The following is a 21,138-nucleotide window of genomic DNA, read 5'->3' as shown; positions in this document are numbered from 1 at the left end:
TACACAGGCAGCATTGGTGTTGTCAGCGGAGGACAATTGGAAGGAGGGACCGCAGACAGACTTCATAGGCCTAAAATAATAAAATAGGCTCTATGCAGCTTCCATTATGTGGCAGGGGTACACAGGCAGCATTGGTGTGGTCAGCGGAGGACAATTGGAAGGAGGGACCTCAGACAGACTTCCTAGGCCCAAAATATTAAAATAGGCTCTATGCAGCTTAAATTTGGCTACAGGGGTACACAGGCAGCATTGGTGTGGTCAGCGGAGGACAATTGGAAGGAGGGACCGCAGACAGATTTCCATGGCCTAAAATAATAAAATAGGCTCTATGCAGCTTCCATTATGTGGCAGGGGTACACAGGCAGCATTGGTGTGGTCAGCGGAGGACAATTGGAAGGAGGGACCGCAGACAGACTTCCTAGGCCTAAAATAATAAAATAGGCTCTATGCAGGTTAAATTTTCCTACAGGGGTACACAGGCAGCATTGTTGTGGTCAGCGGAGGACAATTGGAAGGAGGGACTGCAGACAGACTTCATAGGCCTAAAATAATAAAATAGGCTCTATGCAGCTTCCATTATGTGGCAGGGGTACACAGGCAGCATTGGTGTGGTCAGCGGAGGAGAATTGGAAGGAGGGACCGCAGACAGGCTTCCTAGGCCCAAAATAATAAAATAGGCTCTATGCAGGTTAAATTTGCCTACAGGGGTACACAGGCAGCATTGTTGTGGTCAGCGGAGGACAATTGGAAGGAGGGACCGCAGACAGACTTCCTAGGCCTAAAATAATAAAATAGGCTCTATGCAGCTTCCATTATGTGGCAGGGGTACACAGGCAGCATTGGTGTGGTCGGCGGAGGACAATTGGAAGGAGGGACCGCAGACAGACTTCATAGACCTAAAATAATAAAATAGGCTCTATGCAGCTTCCATTATGTGGCAGGGGTACACAGGCAGCATTGGTGTGGTCAGCGGAGGACAATTGGAAGAAGGGACCTCAGACAGACTTCCTAGGCCCAAAATAATAAAATAGGCTCTATGCAGCTTAAATTTGACTACAGGGGTACACAGGCAGCATTGGTGTGGTCAGCGGAGGACAATTGGAAGGAGGGACCGCAGACAGACTTCCATGGCCTAAAATAATAAAATAGGCTCTATGCAGCTTCCATTTTGTGGCAGGGGTACACAGGCAGCATTGGTGTGGTCAGCGGAGGACAATTGGAAGGAGGGACCGCAGACAGACTTCCTAGGCCTAAAATAATAAAATAGGCTCTATGCAGGTTAAATTTTCCTACAGGGGTACACAGGCAGCATTGTTGTGGTCAGCGGAGGACAATTGGAAGGAGGGACTGCAGACAGACTTCATAGGCCTAAAATAATAAAATAGGCTCTATGCAGCTTCCATTATGTGGCAGGGGTACACAGGCAGCATTGGTGTGGTCAGCGGAGGAGAATTGGAAGGAGGGACCGCAGACAGGCTTCCTAGGCCCAAAATAATAAAATAGGCTCTATGCAGGTTAAATTTGCCTACAGGGGTACACAGGCAGCATTGTTGTGGTCAGCGGAGGACAATTGGAAGGAGGGACCGCAGACAGACTTCCTAGGCCTAAAATAATAAAATAGGCTCTATGCAGCTTCCATTATGTGGCAGGGGTACACAGGCAGCATTGGTGTGGTCAGCGGAGGACAATTGGAAGGAGGGACCGCAGACAGACTTCCTAGGCCCAAAATAATAAAATAGGCTCTATGCAGGTTAAATTTGCCTACAGGGGTACACAGGCAGCATTGGTGTGGTCAGCGGAGGACAATTGGAAGGAGGGACCGCAGACAGACTTCCTAGGCCTATAATAATAAAATAGGCTCTATGCAGCTTCCATTATGTGGCAGGGGTACACAGGCAGCATTGGTGTGGTCAGCGGAGGACAATTGGAAGGAGGGACCGCAGACAGACTTCCTAGGCCCAAAATAATAAAATAGGCTCTATGCAGCTTAAATTTGGCTACAGGGGTCCACAGGCAGCATTGGTGTGGTCAGCGGAGGACAATTGGAAGGAGGGACCGCAGACAGACTTCCTAGGTCTAAAATAATAAAATAGGCTCTATGCAGCTTCCATTATGTGGCAGGGGTACACAGGCAGCATTGGTGTGGTCAGCGGAGGACAATTGGAAGGAGGGACCGCAGACAGACTTCCTAGGCCCAAAATAATAAAATAGGCTCTATGCAGGTTAAATTTGGCTACAGGGGTACACAGGCAGCATTGGTGTGGTCAGCGGAGGACAATTGGAAGGAGGGACCGCAGACAGACTTCCTTGGCCTAAAATAATAAAATAGGCTCTATGCAGCTTCCATTATGTGGCAGGGGTACACAGGCAGCATTGGTGTGGTCAGCGGAGGACAATTGGAAGGAGGGACCGCAGACAGACTTCATAGACCTAAAATAATAAAATAGGCTCTATGCAGCTTCCATTATGTGGCAGGGGTACACAGGCAGCATTGGTGTGGTCAGCGGAGGACAATTGGAAGAAGGGACCTCAGACAGACTTCCTAGGCCCAAAATAATAAAATAGGCTCTATGCAGCTTAAATTTGACTACAGGGGTACACAGGCAGCATTGGTGTGGTCAGCGGAGGACAATTGGAAGGAGGGACCGCAGACAGACTTCCATGGCCTAAAATAATAAAATAGGCTCTATGCAGCTTCCATTATGTGGCAGGGGTACACAGGCAGCATTGGTGTGGTCAGCGGAGGACAATTGGAAGGAGGGACCGCAGACAGACTTCCTAGGCCTAAAATAATAAAATAGGCTCTATGCAGGTTAAATTTTCCTACAGGGGTACACAGGCAGCATTGTTGTGGTCAGCGGAGGACAATTGGAAGGAGGGACTGCAGACAGACTTCATAGGCCTAAAATAATAAAATAGGCTCTATGCAGCTTCCATTATGTGGCAGGGGTACACAGGCAGCATTGGTGTGGTCAGCGGAGGAGAATTGGAAGGAGGGACCGCAGACAGGCTTCCTAGGCCCAAAATAATAAAATAGGCTCTATGCAGGTTAAATTTGCCTACAGGGGTACACAGGCAGCATTGTTGTGGTCAGCGGAGGACAATTGGAAGGAGGGACCGCAGACAGACTTCCTAGGCCTAAAATAATAAAATAGGCTCTATGCAGCTTCCATTATGTGGCAGGGGTACACAGGCAGCATTGGTGTGGTCAGCGGAGGACAATTGGAAGGAGGGACCGCAGACAGACTTCCTAGGCCCAAAATAATAAAATAGGCTCTATGCAGGTTAAATTTGCCTACAGGGGTACACAGGCAGCATTGGTGTGGTCAGCGGAGGACAATTGGAAGGAGGGACCGCAGACAGACTTCCTAGGCCTATAATAATAAAATAGGCTCTATGCAGCTTCCATTATGTGGCAGGGGTACACAGGCAGCATTGGTGTGGTCAGCGGAGGACAATTGGAAGGAGGGACCGCAGACAGACTTCCTAGGCCCAAAATAATAAAATAGGCTCTATGCAGCTTAAATTTGGCTACAGGGGTCCACAGGCAGCATTGGTGTGGTCAGCGGAGGACAATTGGAAGGAGGGACCGCAGACAGACTTCCTAGGTCTAAAATAATAAAATAGGCTCTATGCAGCTTCCATTATGTGGCAGGGGTACACAGGCAGCATTGGTGTGGTCAGCGGAGGACAATTGGAAGGAGGGACCGCAGACAGACTTCCTAGGCCCAAAATAATAAAATAGGCTCTATGCAGGTTAAATTTGGCTACAGGGGTACACAGGCAGCATTGGTGTGGTCAGCGGAGGACAATTGGAAGGAGGGACCGCAGACAGACTTCCTTGGCCTAAAATAATAAAATAGGCTCTATGCAGCTTCCATTATGTGGCAGGGGTACACAGGCAGCATTGGTGTGGTCAGCGGAGGACAATTGGAAGGAGGCACCTCAGACAGACTTCATAGGCCTAAAATAATAAAATAGGCTCTATGCAGCATCCATTATGTGGCAGGGGTACACAGGCAGCATTGGTGTGGTCAGCGGAGGACAATTGGAAGGAGGGACCGCAGACAGACTTCCTAGGCCCAAAATAATAAAATAGGCTCTATGCAGCTTAAATTTTTCTACAGGGGTGCACAGGCAGCATTGGTGTGGTCAGAGGAGGACAATTGGAAGGAGGGACCACAGACAGACTTCCTAGGCCTAAAATAATAAAATAGGCTCTATGCAGCTTCCATTATGTGGCAGGGGTACACAGGCAGCATTGGTGTGGTCAGCGAAGGACAATTGGAAGGAGGGACCGCAGACAGACTTGCTAGGCCCAAAATAATAAAATAGGCTCTATGCAGCTTAAATTTGGCTACAGGTGTACACAGGCAGCATTGGTGTGGTCAGCGGAGGACAATTGGAAGGAGGGACCGCAGACAGACTTCCTAGGCCTAAAATAATAAAATAGGCTCTATGCAGCTTCCATTATGTGGCAGGGGTACACAGGCAGCATTGGTGTGGTCAGCGGAGGACAATTGGAAGGAGGGACCGCAGACAGACTTCCTAGGCCCAAAATAATAAAATAGGCTCTATGCAGCTTAAATTTTTCTACAGGGGTGCACAGGCAGCATTGGTGTGGTCAGAGGAGGACAATTGGAAGGAGGGACCACAGACAGACTTCCTAGGCCTAAAATAATAAAATAGGCTCTATGCAGCTTCCATTATGTGGCAGGGGTACACAGGCAGCATTGGTGTGGTCAGCGGAGGACAATTGGAAGGAGGGACCGCAGACAGACTTGCTAGGCCCAAAATAATAAAATAGGCTCTATGCAGCTTAAATTTGGCTACAGGTGTACACAGGCAGCATTGGTGTGGTCAGCGGAGGACAATTGGAAGGAGGGACCGCAGACAGACTTCCTAGGCCTAAAATAATAAAATAGGCTCTATGCAGCTTCCATTATGTGGCAGGGGTACACAGGCAGCATTGGTGTGGTCAGCGGAGGACAATTGGAAGGAGGGACCGCAGACAGACTTCCTAGGCCCAAAATAATAAAATAGGCTCTATGCAGGTTAAATTTGCCTACAGGGGTACACAGGCAGCATTGGTGTGGTCAGCGGAAGACAATTGGAAGGAGGGACCGCAGACAGACTTCCTAGGCCTATAATAATAAAATAGGCTCTATGCAGCTTCCATTATGTGGCAGGGGTACACAGGCAGCATTGGTGTGGTCAGCGGAGGACAATTGGAAGGAGGGACCGCAGACAGACTTCCTAGGCCCAAAATAATAAAATAGGCTCTATGCAGCTTAAATTTGGCTACAGGGGTGCACAGGCAGCGTTGGTGTGGTCAGCGGAGGTCAATTGGAAGGAGGGACCGCAGACAGACTTCCTAGGTCTAAAATAATAAAATAGGCTCTATGCAGCTTCCATTATGTGGCGGGGTACACAGGCAGCATTGGTGTGGTCAGCGGAGGACAATTGGAAGGAGGGACCGCAGACAGACTTCCTAGGCCCAAAATAATAAAATAGGCTCTATGCAGGTTAAATTTGGCTATAGGTGTACACAGGCAGCATTGGTGTGGTCAGCGGAGGACAATTGGAAGGAGGGACCGCAGACAGACTTCCTAGGCCTAAAATAATAAAATAGGCTCTATGCAGCTTCCATTATGTGGCAGGAATACACAGGCAGCATTGGTGTGGTCAGCGGAGGACAATTGGAAGGAGGGACCGCAGACAGACTTGCTAGGCCCAAAATAATAAAATAGGCTCTATGCAGCTTAAATTTGGCTACAGGGGTACACAGGCAGCATTGGTGTGGTCAGCGGAGGACAATTGGAAGGAGGGACCGCAGACAGACTTCCTAGGCCTAAAATAATAAAATAGGCTCTATGCAGCTTCCATTATGTGGCAGGGGTACACAGGCAGCATTGGTGTGGTCAGCGGAGGACAATTGGAAGGAGGGACCGCAGACAGACTTCCTAGGCCCAAAATAATAAAATAGGCTCTATGCAGGTTAAATTTGCCTACAGGGGTACACAGGCAGCATTGGTGTGGTCAGCGGAGGACAATTGGAAGGAGGGACCGCAGACAGACTTCCTAGGCCTATAATAATAAAATAGGCTCTATGCAGCTTCCATTATGTGGCAGGGGTACACAGGCAGCATTGGTGTGGTCAGCGGAGGACAATTGGAAGGAGGGACCGCAGACAGACTTCCTAGGCCCAAAATAATAAAATAGGCTCTATGCAGCTTAAATTTGGCTACAGGGGTGCACAGGCAGCATTGGTGTGGTCAGCGGAGGACAATTGGAAGGAGGGACTGCAGACAGACTTCCTAGGTCTAAAATAATAAAATAGGCTCTATGCAGCTTCCATTATGTGGCAGGGGTACACAGGCAGCATTGGTGTGGTCAGCGGAGGACAATTGGAAGGAGGGACCGCAGACAGACTTCCTAGGCCCAAAATAATAAAATAGGCTCTATGCAGGTTAAATTTGGCTACAGGGGTACACAGGCAGCATTGGTGTGGTCAGCGGAGGACAATTGGAAGGAGGCACCGCAGACAGACTTCCTAGGCCTAAAATAATAAAATAGGCTCTATGCAGCTTCCATTATGTGGCAGGGGTACACAGGCAGCATTGGTGTGGTCAGCGGAGGACAATTGGAAGGAGGGACCGCAGACAGACTTCCTAGGCCCAAAATAATAAAATAGGCTCTATGCAGCTTAAATTTGGCTACAGGGGTACACAGGCAGCATTGGTGTGGTCAGCGGAGGACAATTGGAAGGAGGGACCGCAGACAGACTTCCTAGGCCTAAAATAATAAAATAGGCTCTATGCAGCTTCCATTATGTGGCAGGGGTACACAGGCAGCATTGGTGTGGTCAGCGGAGGACAATTGGAAGGAGGGACCTCAGACAGACTTGCTAGGCCCAAAATAATAAAATAGGCTCTATGCAGCTTAAATTTGGCTACAGGGGTACACAGGCAGCATTGGTGTGGTCAGCGGAGGACAATTGGAAGGAGGGACCGCAGACAGACTTCCTAGGCCTATAATAATAAAATAGGCTCTATGCAGCTTCCATTATGTGGCAGGGGTACACAGGCAGCATTGGTGTGGTCAGCGGAGGACAATTGGAAGGAGGGACCGCAGACAGACTTCCTAGGCCCAAAATAATAAAATAGGCTCTATGCAGCTTAAATTTGGCTACAGGGGTGCACAGGCAGCATTGGTGTGGTCAGCGGAGGACAATTGAAAGGAGGGACCGCAGACAGACTTCCTAGGTCTAAAATAATAAAATAGGCTCTATGCAGCTTCCATTATGTGGCAGGGGTACACAGGCAGCATTGGTGTGGTCAGCGGAGGACAATTGGAAGGAGGGACCGCAGACAGACTTCCTAGGCCCAAAATAATAAAATAGGCTCTATGCAGGTTAAATTTGGCTATAGGGGTACACAGGCAGCATTGGTGTGGTCAGCGGAGGACAATTGGAAGGAGGGACCGCAGACAGACTTCCTAGGCCTAAAATAATAAAATAGGCTCTATGCAGCTTCCATTATGTGGCAGGGGTACACAGGCAACATTGGTGTGGTCAGCGGAGGACAATTGGAAGGAGGGACCGCAGACAGACTTTCTAGGCCCAAAATAATAAAATAGGCTCTATGCAGCTTCCATTATGTGGCAGGGGTACACAGGCAGCATTGGTGTGGTCAGCGGAGGACAATTGGAAGGAGGGACCGCAGACAGATTCCTAGGCCTAAAATAATAAAATAGGCTCTATGCAGCTTCCATTATGTGGCAGGGGTACACAGGCAGCATTGGTGTGGTCAGCGGAGGACAATTGGAAGGAGGGACCGCAGACAGACTTCCTACGCCCAAAATAATAAAATAGGCTCTATGCAGCTTAAATTTGGCTACAGGGGTGCACAGGCAGCATTGGTGTGGTCAGCGGAGGACAATTGGAAGGAGGGACCGCAGACAGACTTCCTAGGTCTAAAATAATAAAATAGGCTCTATGCAGCTTCCATTATGTGGCAGGGGTACACAGGCAGCATTGGTGTGGTCAGCGGAGGACAATTGGAAGGAGGGACCGCAGACAGACTTCCTAGGCCCAAAATAATAAAATAGGCTCTATGCAGGTTAAATTTGGCTACAGGGGTACACAGGCAGCATTGGTGTGGTCAGCGGAGGACAATTGGAAGGAGGGACCGCAGACAGACTTCCTAGGCCTAAAATAATAAAATAGGCTCTATGCAGCTTCCATTATGTGGCAGGGGTACACAGGCAGCATTGGTGTGGTCAGCGGAGGACAATTGGAAGGAGGGACCGCAGACAGACTTGCTAGGCCCAAAATAATAAAATAGGCTCTATGCAGCTTAAATTTGGCTACAGGGGTACACAGGCAGCATTGGTGTGGTCAGCGGAGGACAATTGGAAGGAGGGACCGCAGACAGACTTGCTAGGCCCAAAATAATAAAATAGGCTCTATGCAGCTTAAATTTGGCTACAGGGGTACACAGGCAGCATTGGTGTGGTCAGCGGAGGACAATTGGAAGGAGGGACCGCAGACAGATTCCTAGGCCTAAAATAATAAAATAGGCTCTATGCAGCTTCCATTATGTGGCAGGGGTACACAGGCAGCATTGGTGTGGTCAGCGGAGGACAATTGGAAGGAGGGACCGCAGACAGACTTCCTAGGCTCAAAATAATAAAATAGGCTCTATGCAGGTTAAATTTGCCTACAGGGGTACACAGGCAGCATTGGTGTGGTCAGCGGAGGACAATTGGAAGGAGGGACCGCAGACAGACTTCCTAGGCCTATAATAATAAAATAGGCTCTATGCAGGTTCCATTATGTGGCAGGGGTACACAGGCAGCATTGGTGTGGTCAGCGGAGGACACTTGGAAGGAGGGACCGCAGACAGACTTCCTACGCCCAAAATAATAAAATAGGCTCTATGCAGCTTAAATTTGGCTACAGGGGTGCACAGGCAGCATTGGTGTGGTCAGCGGAGGACAATTGGAAGGAGGGACCGCAGACAGACTTCCTAGGTCTAAAATAATAAAATAGGCTCTATGCAGCTTCCATTATGTGGCAGGGGTACACAGGCAGCATTGGTGTGGTCAGCGGAGGACAATTGGAAGGAGAGACCGCAGACAGACTTGCTAGGCCCAAAATAATAAAATAGGCTCTATGCAGCTTAAATTTGGCTACAGGGGTACACAGGCAGCATTGGTGTGGTCAGCGGAGGACAATTGGAAGGAGGGACCGCAGACAGACTTCCTAAGCCTAAAATAATAAAATAGGCTCTATGCAGCTTCCATTATGTGGCAGGGGTACACAGGCAGCATTGGTGTGGTCAGCGGAGGACAATTGGAAGGAGAGACCGCAGACAGACTTGCTAGGCCCAAAATAATAAAATAGGCTCTATGCAGCTTAAATTTGGCTACAGGGGTACACAGGCAGCATTGGTGTGGTCAGCGGAGGACAATTGGAAGGAGGGACCGCAGACAGACTTCCTAGGCCTAAAATAATAAAATAGGCTCTATGCAGCTTCCATTATGTGGCAGGGGTACACAGGCAGCATTGGTGTGGTCAGCGGAGGACAATTGGAAGGAGGGACCGCAGACAGACTTGCTAGGCCCAAAATAATAAAATAGGCTCTATGCAGCTTAAATTTGGCTACAGGGGTACACAGGCAGCATTGGTGTGGTCAGCGGAGGACAATTGGAAGGAGGGACCGCAGACAGACTTCCTAGGCCTATAATAATAAAATAGGCTCTATGCAGCTTCCATTATGTGGCAGGGGTACACAGGCAGCATTGGTGTGGTCAGCGGAGGAGAATTGGAAGGAGGGACCGCAGACAGACTTCCTAGGCCCAAAATAATAAAATAGGCTCTATGCAGCTTAAATTTGGCTACAGGGGTGCACAGGCAGCATTGGTGTGGTCAGCGGAGGACAATTGGAAGGAGGGACCGCAGACAGACTTCCTAGGTCTAAAATAATAAAATAGGCTCTATGCAGCTTCCATTATGTGGCAGGGGTACACAGGCAGCATTGGTGTGGTCAGCGGAGGACAATTGGAAGGAGGGACCGCAGACAGACTTCCTAGGCCCAAAATAATAAAATAGGCTCTATGCAGGTTAAGTTTGGCTATAGGGGTACACAGGCAGCATTGGTGTGGTCAACGGAGGACAATTGGAAGGAGGGACCGCAGACAGACTTGCTAGGCCCAAAATAATAAAATAGGCTCTATGCAGCTTAAATTTGGCTACAGGGGTACACAGGCAGCATTGGTGTGGTCAGCGGACGACAATTGGAAGGAGGGACCGCAGACAGACTTCCTAGGCCTAAAATAATAAAATAGGCTCTATGCAGCTTCCATTATGTGGCAGGGGTACACAGGCAACATTGGTGTGGTCAGCGGAGGACAACTGGAAGGAGGGACCGCAGACAGACTTGCTAGGCCCAAAATAATAAAATAGGCTCTATGCAGCTTAAATTTGGCTACAGGGGTACACAGGCAGCATTGGTGTGGTCAGCGGAGGACAATTGGAAGGAGGGACCGCAGACAGACTTCCTAGGCCTAAAATAATAAAATAGGCTCTATGCAGCTTCCATTATGTGGCAGGGGTACACAGGCAGCATTGGTGTGGTCAGCGGAGGACAATTGGAAGGAGGGACCGCAGACAGACTTCCTAGGCTCAAAATAATAAAATAGGCTCTATGCAGGTTAAATTTGCCTACAGGGGTACACAGGCAGCATTGGTGTGGTCAGCGGAGGACAATTGGAAGGAGGGACCGCAGACAGACTTCCTAGGCCTATAATAATAAAATAGGCTCTATGCAGGTTCCATTATGTGGCAGGGGTACACAGGCAGCATTGGTGTGGTCAGCAGAGGACAATTGGAAGGAGGGACCGCAGACAGACTTCCTAGGCCCAAAATAATAAAATAGGCTCTATGCAGCTTAAATTTGGCTACAGGGGTGCACAGGCAGCATTGGTGTGGTCAGCGGAGGACAATTGGAAGGAGGGACCGCAGACAGACTTCCTAGGTCTAAAATAATAAAATAGGCTCTATGCAGCTTCCATTATGTGGCAGGGGTACACAGGCAGCATTGGTGTGGTCAGCGGAGGACAATTGGAAGGAGGGACCGCAGACAGACTTCCTAGGCCCAAAATAATAAAATAGGCTCTATGCAGGTTAAATTTGGCTACAGGGGTACACAGGCAGCATTGGTGTGGTCAGCGGAGGACAATTGGAAGGAGTGTCTGACACAGTAAGTACTCCCAAAAACTAAATTGATGTTAATGTATCCCAACAAATAACAAAACAAACAAACAAAAAAAAAAGGGTGGCATACTTAGGTACAGGGGTGTGCTCCTATGCTGACTTTCAGACATTGTAATGTTGCGCAAAATATTTACTGGTGTAAATGTAGGACAGGGCCCCTGACTATTTTAACTAGCATCATACATGTCAACAAATTGTTATTGTCTGTGCCAGCCATTGAAGGATTTCAGCGCATAGACTAAACAGTGGTGGAGCAGCGACAGATAAATTTGCAAGTGGTAGAGCACTGTTTGACCTGGGGGGGGACACTCTCTCCTGGCCTGCGGTACAAGCACAGAGCCCCTCATGTTACAACGGTGTGTCTGACGGTGGGTGCGCGCCACCACCGCCAGAGACACTTCATTGTACTATGAGGGACCCAGTGCCGTCGACCAAAAGTGGGCACACCCACCTCTTCAGACAAACGGCACTCTGACGGGTGCTTGCGCCAAGTGGCGAGACCACGGCCCCATGGGGGGAGTTAGGCCATTTTGGGAGGTGTAAACATGTCGTATGCAGGACAAACAGCAGCTGCAAATTAAGAGATTGGAACAGTCAGTAACACCAGTCCCAAAGCAAGACCTTTTTACAGGAAAGCTAGGTGTCAGCGGGGAAAGGTGGGGCAAAATAATTTGAAATCCATGAGTGGTTCATTTTAATGAAGGTTAGATCATCAACATTTTGGGTAGCCAGACGAGTCCTTTTTTCGGTCAGTATTGAACCAGCAGCACTGAGTACTCTTTCTGATAGCACTCTAGCTGCTGTACAAGCAAGCTCCTGCAATGCATATTCGGCCAATTCAGGCCAGGTGTCTGTTTTGGATGGCCAGTAATCAAAGGGGAATGACGGTTGAGGGAGAACATCGGTAATGGAGGAAAAATACTTAGTAACCATACTGGACAAATGTTGTCTCCTGTCACTTTGAATTGATGCTGCTGTACCTGTCGTGTCTGCGGTCATTGCGAAATCACTCCACAACCTGGTCAGAAAACCCCTCTGTCCTACGCCACTTCTGATTTGTGCACCTCTAACACCTCTGCCCTGTTGCCCCCTGCAGCTCGTGTGAGAACCATCACGGGCGCTGTGTGCTGGGAATGCCTGAATCAAACGGTCTACAAGAGTAGCTTGTTTGGTTGCCAATATTTGTTCGAGGTTCTCATGTGGCATGATATTTTGCAATTTGCCTTTATAGCGAGGATCAAGGAGGCAGGCCAACCAGTAATCGTCATCGGTCATCATTTATATAATGCGTGGGTCCCTTTTGAGGATACGCAAGGCATAATCCGCCATGTGGGCCAGTGTTCCAGTTGTCAAGTCAGTGCATATGCTGGGTTGAGGAGCAGTTTCTGGCAAATCAACGTCACTTGTCTCCCTCAAAAAACATGAACCCGGCCTTGCACCGCCAGCAGTTTCTATTGCCCCCTGAGAAGCTTCCTCATCCAAAAAATACTCATCCCCATCATCCTCCTCATCCTCCTCCTCTTCGCCCGCCACCTCGTCCTGTAGACTTCCCTGAGCAGACAATGGCTGACTGTCATCAAGGCTTCCCTCGTCCTCGGCTGCAGACGCCTGCTCCTTTATGTGCGTCAAACTTTGCATCAGCACACGCATTAGGGGATTGCTCATGCTTATTACGGCGTTGTCTGCACTAACCAGCCGTGTGCATTCCTCAAAACACTGAAGGACTTGACACAGGTCTTGGAGCTTCGACCACTGCACAGCTGACAACTCCATGTCTGCCATCCAACTGCCTGCCCGTGTATGTGTATCCTCCCACAAATACATAACAGCACGCCTCTGTTCGCACAGTCTATGAAGCATGTGCAGTGTGGAGTTCCACCTTGTTGCAACGTCGATGATTAGGCGATGCTGGGGAAGGGTCAAAGACCGCTGATGGTTCTGCATACGGCTGGAGTGTACGGGCGAACGGCGGATGTGAGAGCAAAGTCTGCGCACTTTCAGCAGCAGGTCGGGTAACCCCTGATAACTTTTCATGAAGCACTGCACCACCAGGTTTAAGATGTGAGCCAGGCGAGGAATGTGTTTCAGTTGTGAAAGGGCTATGGCAGCCATAAAATTCCTTCCGTTATCACTCACTACCTTGCCTGCCTCAAGATGTACAGTGCCCAGCCATGACTGAGTTTCTTGCTGCAAGAACTCGGACAGAACTTCCACGGTGTGTCTGTTGTCGCCCAAACACTTCATTGCCAATACAGCCTGCTGACGCTTGCCGCTAGCTGTTCCATAATTGGACACCTCGTGTGCAAAAGTGGCAGCTGCGGATGGAGTGGTCGTGCGACTGTGGTCTGTGGACGAGCTCTCGCTTCTGCTGGAGGACGAGGAGGAGGAGGGGGGACGAACGCCTACAGCCAACTGTTTCCTAGACCGTGGACTAGGCAGAACTGTCCCAATATTACTGTCCCCTGTGGACCTGCATCCACCACATTAACCCAGTGTGCCATGATGGAGATGTAACGCCCCTGGCCATGCCTACTGGTCCATGCATCTGTTGTCAGGTGCACCTTTCTACTCACAGATTGCCTGACCGCATGGACAATGCGGTCTTTTACATGCTGGTGCAGGGCTGGGATGGCTTTTCTTGAAAAGAAGTGTCGACTGGGTAGCTCGTAGCGTGGTACAGCGTAGTCCATCAGGGCTTTGAAAGCTTCGCTTTCAACTAAACGGTAGGGCATCATCTCTAACGAGATTAGTCTAGCAATGTGGGTGTTCAAACCGTGTGTACGCGGATGCGAGGATGAGTACTTCCTTTTCCTAACGAGAGTCTCATGTAGGGTGAGCTGGACTGGAGAGCTACATACGGTGGAACTAGCGGGGGTGCCGGTGGACATGGGTGACTGAGAGAGGGTTGGTGATGGTATTCTTGCTGTTGCCCTACATACAGTTTTTCCTACCACGAACCTGGTGATTCCCTGACTGCTTTGGCCTTGCGACGAAACCGCCACATTACCTGCAGGTGGTGTGGTAAACGGTGGGCTTACAGTGAGGGAAGGGATGTTGCGTTGCTGACTAGCTTCATTGTGAGAGGGTGCTACAACGTTAAGGGACGTTTGGTAGTTTGTCCAGGCTTGCAAGTGCATGGTGGTTAAATGTCTATGCATGCAACTTGTATTTAGATTTTTAACATTCTGACCTCTGCTGAAGGTCCTTGAGCATTTCTTACAGATGACTTTGCGCTGATCATTGGGATCTTGGTTAAAAAAAATTCCAGACTGCACTGTTCCTACTATCGGATACCTTTTCAGGCATTGCACACTGAGCTACTTTAACCGGATGGCCACACTGTCCTACAACTGGTTTTGGTTTTGCCACACGTTTTTGGCCAGATACGGGCCTGCCAGATGGAACCTGTTGCGATGTTGATGCCTGCTGCGGCTCCTCCTCCTCCGCTTCAGAGCTACTGCCGCCTGCACCCTGTTCCCCCAATGGCTGCCAATCGGGGTCAACAACTGGGTCATCTATGACCTCCTCTTCTATGTTCTGTGCACCTTCCTCTGGGTCACTGTGTAAGCCGGTGCTATAGCGTTCGTGACGGGGCTCCATAGTCTCATCGGGGTCAGATTCTGGATCAGTACACTGCGAGGGCAATGTTCTGATCTGAGTCAAAGGAACAGCATAATAATCTGGCTGTGGCTGTGCATCTGTGCACTCCATGTCCGATTCATCTTGTAATGGGCATGGCCTGTTAACAATTTCCGTTTCTAACCCAGGCACGGTATGTGTAAAGAGCTCCATGGAGTAACCAGTTGTGTCGCCTGACGCATCCTTCACTGTTGTTCTGGGTGAAGGACACAAGGAAGGGACTTGTTCCTGACCAGGAGCATCCACTGACGACGCACTGCTCTGACATTTGGCACTTTCCGAGGAGGAGGCGAAAGAGCTAGAGGCAGAGTCAGCAATGAAAGCCAATTCTTGTTCCTGCTGCTCTGGCTTCAAAAGCGGTTTTCCTACTCCCAGAAAAGGGAGCCTTCGAGGCCTTGTGTAGCCAGACGATGACGCTGGCTCAACAACTCGAAACTTAGGGGCTATATTGCTTTTCCCACGACCACCTGATGCTCCACGACCACCACCACTACCATCATTACCAGCTGGCAATGACCGCCCACGGCCACGACTTCTTCCACCAGACTTCCTCATTCTTTGAAAAATGTAACCTAACTAACAACCGTTAGGTGGTCCTGTAAAACCAGGTAGAAGGTGTACGTGAACTTGTTGTGAATTTAAATCTCCCTTTTTTATGTGTGGGAGAATGCAGGGAAAAATCAGGCCCACTGTATTACACTACACTGTTTGATTGGCAGACAGAGGCTGGCAGATATGACACTAACAGGACGGATGCAGATGCACATGCAGCGCCCCAGAGTCCTGGTCGTTGCAGTACTGTGGCTCCGCCACTATGGGGAGCTACGGTGCGTCCGATGGCACTGAAGGAGTTCATCTGATCAGGTATCACAGACACCAATACATTTCACAGCCGGGCCTCCGGGGGGAGCTAAGGGTGCTATTCATTAGGCCACTCCCCACCATAGTGGGTAAACTGGGGGTCAGGCAGGAAGTTAGATCAGAAAGCTGACTGGATTGGACGAAGCAACACCTAGTGGCAGAGGGTGTTGTGGAGGAAGAGACAGTATGGTCTCTGTCAGGGGTGGGATCCTGACAGAGGCTTGGCATTGAAAAGAACGTAACGGGTCCGCGCCAGCTCCGGGAAGCGGCGGGACCCAAGAAAGGACTAGAAGCGAGATAGATTGTGCTGAGTGAGAAACGAGATCAAGCAATAGGAGAATTCCAGTAGGGGTCGTGCTGTAAGACCGGAGCAACACCCTACTGAGGCGCACTACCGGTGGCCGGAACGCCGAGGGAGTATTATAACATTCAGCTTCAAGCAATACTCTAAACAGCGGCAGGACAGTCAGTTTAAGGCGGGCTGTCTAACACATATCACCTATGAAGTCTTGGGAGGCAATTGCGGGAGAGGGGCGTCTCTAGGGTCCCGGAAGAACTCCAGGCCTATCCGACAAACGGGTGCCGTTCTAACTGTAACATCAGGAAGGGACGGAAGATTAGAAGAACATCATTTAATCGAGTTGTGAGGGAACTTAAGAAACAGACACAACGGTTGTGGGGTACTTTCCGTAAGCACAGCAGGGAAGGACTACAACACATAGCGCTAAGAAGGAAGGCACCGATTTCCACCTGTGAAGTGAACTCTGGAGGTGCCATTGGACCGGCCGGACTTGCGCAGCCTGGTGAACCGTATTCTGGACTGAGGACTCAGAGATCTCCAGTAAAGAGGTAAAGAGACTGCAACCTGGTGTCCTCGTTATTTACCGCGACCTGCACCCCACAACTGCACCGTTACAACACCACTTATTGCACCGGACGTCCCCCACTGACAGACAGGGCCACGGACCGGGTCTAGCCACCGTGACAACCCCAGAGCAGAGACCCAGAGGCCCGGCTCCGGGTACCCCTCGGCCCTGCGGCGGTGTGGGGGCGCTCCAAACTTGGCGTCACGAACAGGATCTACTTAAGCCTGAAGAATCAGGTCATGTGTGCCTTGGAACTGTGATTTATCGTGCTTGGACTGTGCTTTATTACAAGGACTGTGTGTTGCCACTTGCCGCCAGAAGTTCCCGCCAAAACCGCCGCCATTACAGCGCTAAGGAGAGCGCAGGAGAAGAAGAAGGGCGTGGAAGTGGGCGTGAACAAGCTGAAGAGCGCGAAAGACAATGGCCACCCAGTCTAAATATCTCGGCCCCTTGAGGACGTGTCCGTCAGCAGCCGAGATCCGCCTCCTGATCCTTAATGGTGGGCAGAGACAACGAAAACGAAACCGCCCACGAAGAAGAGAGCGGGAAAAGGACCAGGAAGAAGGAGCGAGCGACATGGAGGACGCCATGGCGAGCCGCCCGGAGCCGGAGCGTGGGGTCGGAGCAGAGGACTCCCCCAGCCACCCGGAGGGGCACCGCAACCAGGCCTCCACCGCTGATGCTGAATTCCTGCAGGCCGGAGTGGACGAGCTCAGCGACCGACCCCGGCGGACGCAGCTGAGCACTGAGGCCGGGTGGAAGAAGGCCATCATCAGGAGCCTCACCGGACATCTGTCAGCAGCCTCATCTGGTCCGGAGCAGGGAAGAAGTCCCAGCGCTCCGAAGCTGGAAAGCAAGGCCCTGCCGGAAAGCGAGATGCTGCAAACGGAGATGACAACGCCGCAGCGCAAGGCCCCGCAACCAGCGTTCCAGACCGGCACCGGAGGGACCACATCTGAAGCAGGTATGAAGGACGACCCTGCCCTGACGACCGACACCACTCCAGTGACTGCTAGTGCCACAGCTGCTGATTCCGTTCCAGTGACTGATCTTGCAGCAGCCGCTACCTCTGCTGCAGCAAATGTCCATACTCAAGCTGTGCAGATCTCCATCGCTGCGCACGATTTAACAGTACATGCAAGACGGATTAACGGCGTTTGTCCAGCACTGGGTGTAACCCTGGACCTCACTCTTCCCAGGCCAAGAAGGGTTAAGTGCCAGGTGCAGCCCTGGAAGCCGTCCAACTAAACCTCGGAAACCTGAAACTGTACATAGTTAACTGTTTGTTTCCCTGCTGTTTGCTGCTTTAAACCCGACTAGGGTTAACTCTTAAAGGGATCCCTTTGTTTACCCGGGATCCCTTCCTCTGCTTTTGCTTTTGTTTGATTTTTCCAAAGTTTTTGCACAAGTTTCTAGTTGAAAAGAACTGCTGAAATCATGAACAGTGCATGATCCGAACTTCTTGTATATAGTTTGCACCTTCTTAAAGGCGCTTCCTACTGGTCTTACTTGGAAAGGAGGACTCTTTGCGAAGATACGCTACCTCACAGAGACTTGGTCCTCTCTTAAAGGGGATGTTCATTTGTCACGCTTCGATAGTAATATTGCTTAAGATGAGTAGCAATAATGTCTTGACCAAAGGAAATGATGATAATGTTTATATGAGAAAAGTTATATGTGTTTAACTGGTTAAATGTGAAGAAATATTGATAATGTGCTCTGAGAAGAAAGAGGTGAAAGATAGAAGAAGGATGCAGTGGACCCGTAGAGATAGACGTGGTGTCCAGCATGCATAGTAGACAGAAAGATAACGAGAAGGCTAATGTTCGATAGAAAATGTTTTTGATAATGCTGATGGATAGTTAATGGGGATAGAAGGTAAACCCTGAGTTCTCATAGGAGTCAAGAAGAGATGGCTCAGTGCTCTAAAACTGAAAGTAATGTTATGTTCTATACTGTGTATAGTAGTTGAAAAGGCAGTAGGCCCTGGCTGAACGGGGCGGTCCTGTAACTGAAAGGAGAGGCAGTAGGTCTGGTGCCGATAGGACAGGCGGTCCTGCAGATTTAAAGAAGGAGAATGAAAAAGTTAAAATACCTTATAATGTGATTATAGGAAGGTCTTTAGTGGATTCAGAGTGTATGTCCTTAAAGGCAAAGTTAAATTATTGTTCAACAATTTTTGCACTTAGTAGAATACCCGGTTGGGTAAGAAAAGTTAATTATAGCATGTTGCTATGATATTTTACCATGTTTGTAACGTTCAAGTGTCCTCACCTCCCATAAAGGGAAGCTCTGTTCAAATATGCTTATTGTTTTGCACTCAACAAAATTGTATGTCTTTTTGCTAACTTGTATTGTTGTTTTCTTCCCAGTCCCGGAGTACTGTGTTTAACCAGGGGGGAGTGCAGCGCCCCAGAGTCCTGGTCGTTGCAGTACTGTGGCTCCGCCACTATGGGGAGCTACGGTGCGTCCGATGGCACTGAAGGAGTTCATCTGATCAGGTATCACAGACACCAATACATTTCACAGCCGGGCCTCCGGGGGGAGCTAAGGGTGCTATTCATTAGGCCACTCCCCACCATAGTGGGTAAACTGGGGGTCAGGCAGGAAGTTAGATCAGAAAGCTGACTGGATTGGACGAAGCAACACCTAGTGGCAGAGGGTGTTGTGGAGGAAGAGACAGTATGGTCTCTGTCAGGGGTGGGATCCTGACAGAGGCTTGGCATTGAAAAGAACGTAACGGGTCCGCGCCAGCTCCGGGAAGCGGCGGGACCCAAGAAAGGACTAGAAGCGAGATAGATTGTGCTGAGTGAGAAACGAGATCAAGCAATAGGAGAATTCCAGTAGGGGTCGTGCTGTAAGACCGGAGCAACACCCTACTGAGGCGCACTACCGGTGGCCGGAACGCCGAGGGAGTATTATAACATTCAGCTTCAAGCAATACTCTAAACAGCGGCAGGACAGTCAGTTTAAGGCGGGCTGTCTAACACATATCACCTATGAAGTCTTGGGAGGCAATTGCGGGAGAGGGGCGTCTCTAGGGTCCCGGAAGAACTCCAGGCCTATCCGACAAACGGGTGCCGTTCTAACTGTAACATCAGGAAGGGACGGAAGATTAGAAGAACATCATTTAATCGAGTTGTGAGGGAACTTAAGAAACAGACACAACGGTTGTGGGGTACTTTCCGTAAGCACAGCAGGGAAGGACTACAACACATAGCGCTAAGAAGGAAGGCACCGATTTCCACCTGTGAAGTGAACTCTGGAGGTGCCATTGGACCGGCCGGACTTGCGCAGCCTGGTGAACCGTATTCTGGACTGAGGACTCAGAGATCTCCAGTAAAGAGGTAAAGAGACTGCAACCTGGTGTCCTCGTTATTTACCGCGACCTGCACCCCACAACTGCACCGTTACAACACCACTTATTGCACCGGACGTCCCCCACTGACAGACAGGGCCACGGACCGGGTCTAGCCACCGTGACAACCCCAGAGCAGAGACCCAGAGGCCCGGCTCCGGGTACCCCTCGGCCCTGCGGCGGTGTGGGGGCGCTCCACACACACTGGCAGTAGAAATGTCCCTCTTTATGTGTGGGAGAATGCAGGGAAAAATCAGGCCCACTGTATTACACTACACTGTTTGATTGGCAGACAGAGGCTGGCAGATCTGACACTAACAGGACGGACGCAGATGCACACACTGGCAGTAGAAATGTCCCTCTTTATGTGTGGGAGAATGCAGGGAAAAATCAGGCCCACTGTATTACACTACACTGTTTGATTGGCAGACAGAGGCTGGCAGATCTGACACTAACAGGACGGACGCAGATGCACACACTGGCAGTAGAAATGTCCCTCTTTATGTGTGGGAGAATGCAGGGAAAAATCAGGCCCACTGTATTACACTACACTGTTTGATTGGCAGACAGAGGCTGGCAGATATGACACTAACAGGACGGACGCAGATGCACACACTGGCAGTAGAAATGTCCCTCTTTATGTGTGGGAGAATGCAGGGAAAAATCAGGCCCACTGTATTACACTACACTGTTTGATTGGCAGACAGAGGCTGGCAGATATGACACTAACAGGACAGACGCAGATGCACACACTGGCAGTAGAAATGTCCCTCTTTATGTGTGGGAGAATGCAGGGAAAAATCAGGCCCACTGTATTACATTACACTGTTTGATTGGCAGACAGAGGCTGGCAGATCTGACACTAACAGGACTGACGCAGATGCACACACTGGCAGTAGAAATGTCCCTCTTTATGTGTGGGAGAATGCAGGGAAAAATCAGGCCCACTGTATTACACTACACAGTTTGATTGGCAGAAAGAGGCTGGCAGATATGGCACTAACAGGACTGACGCAGATGCACACACTGGCAGTAGAAATATCCCTCTTTATGTGTGGGAGAATGCAGGGAAAAATCAGGCCCACTGTATTACACTTCACTGTTTGATTGGCAGACAGAGGCTGGCAGATATGGCA

This window comes from Ranitomeya variabilis, chromosome 1, assembly GCF_051348905.1.
Source record: "Ranitomeya variabilis isolate aRanVar5 chromosome 1, aRanVar5.hap1, whole genome shotgun sequence".
Classification (NCBI taxonomy): domain Eukaryota; kingdom Metazoa; phylum Chordata; class Amphibia; order Anura; family Dendrobatidae; genus Ranitomeya; species Ranitomeya variabilis.
Note: the sequence above shows the minus strand (reverse complement) of the source record.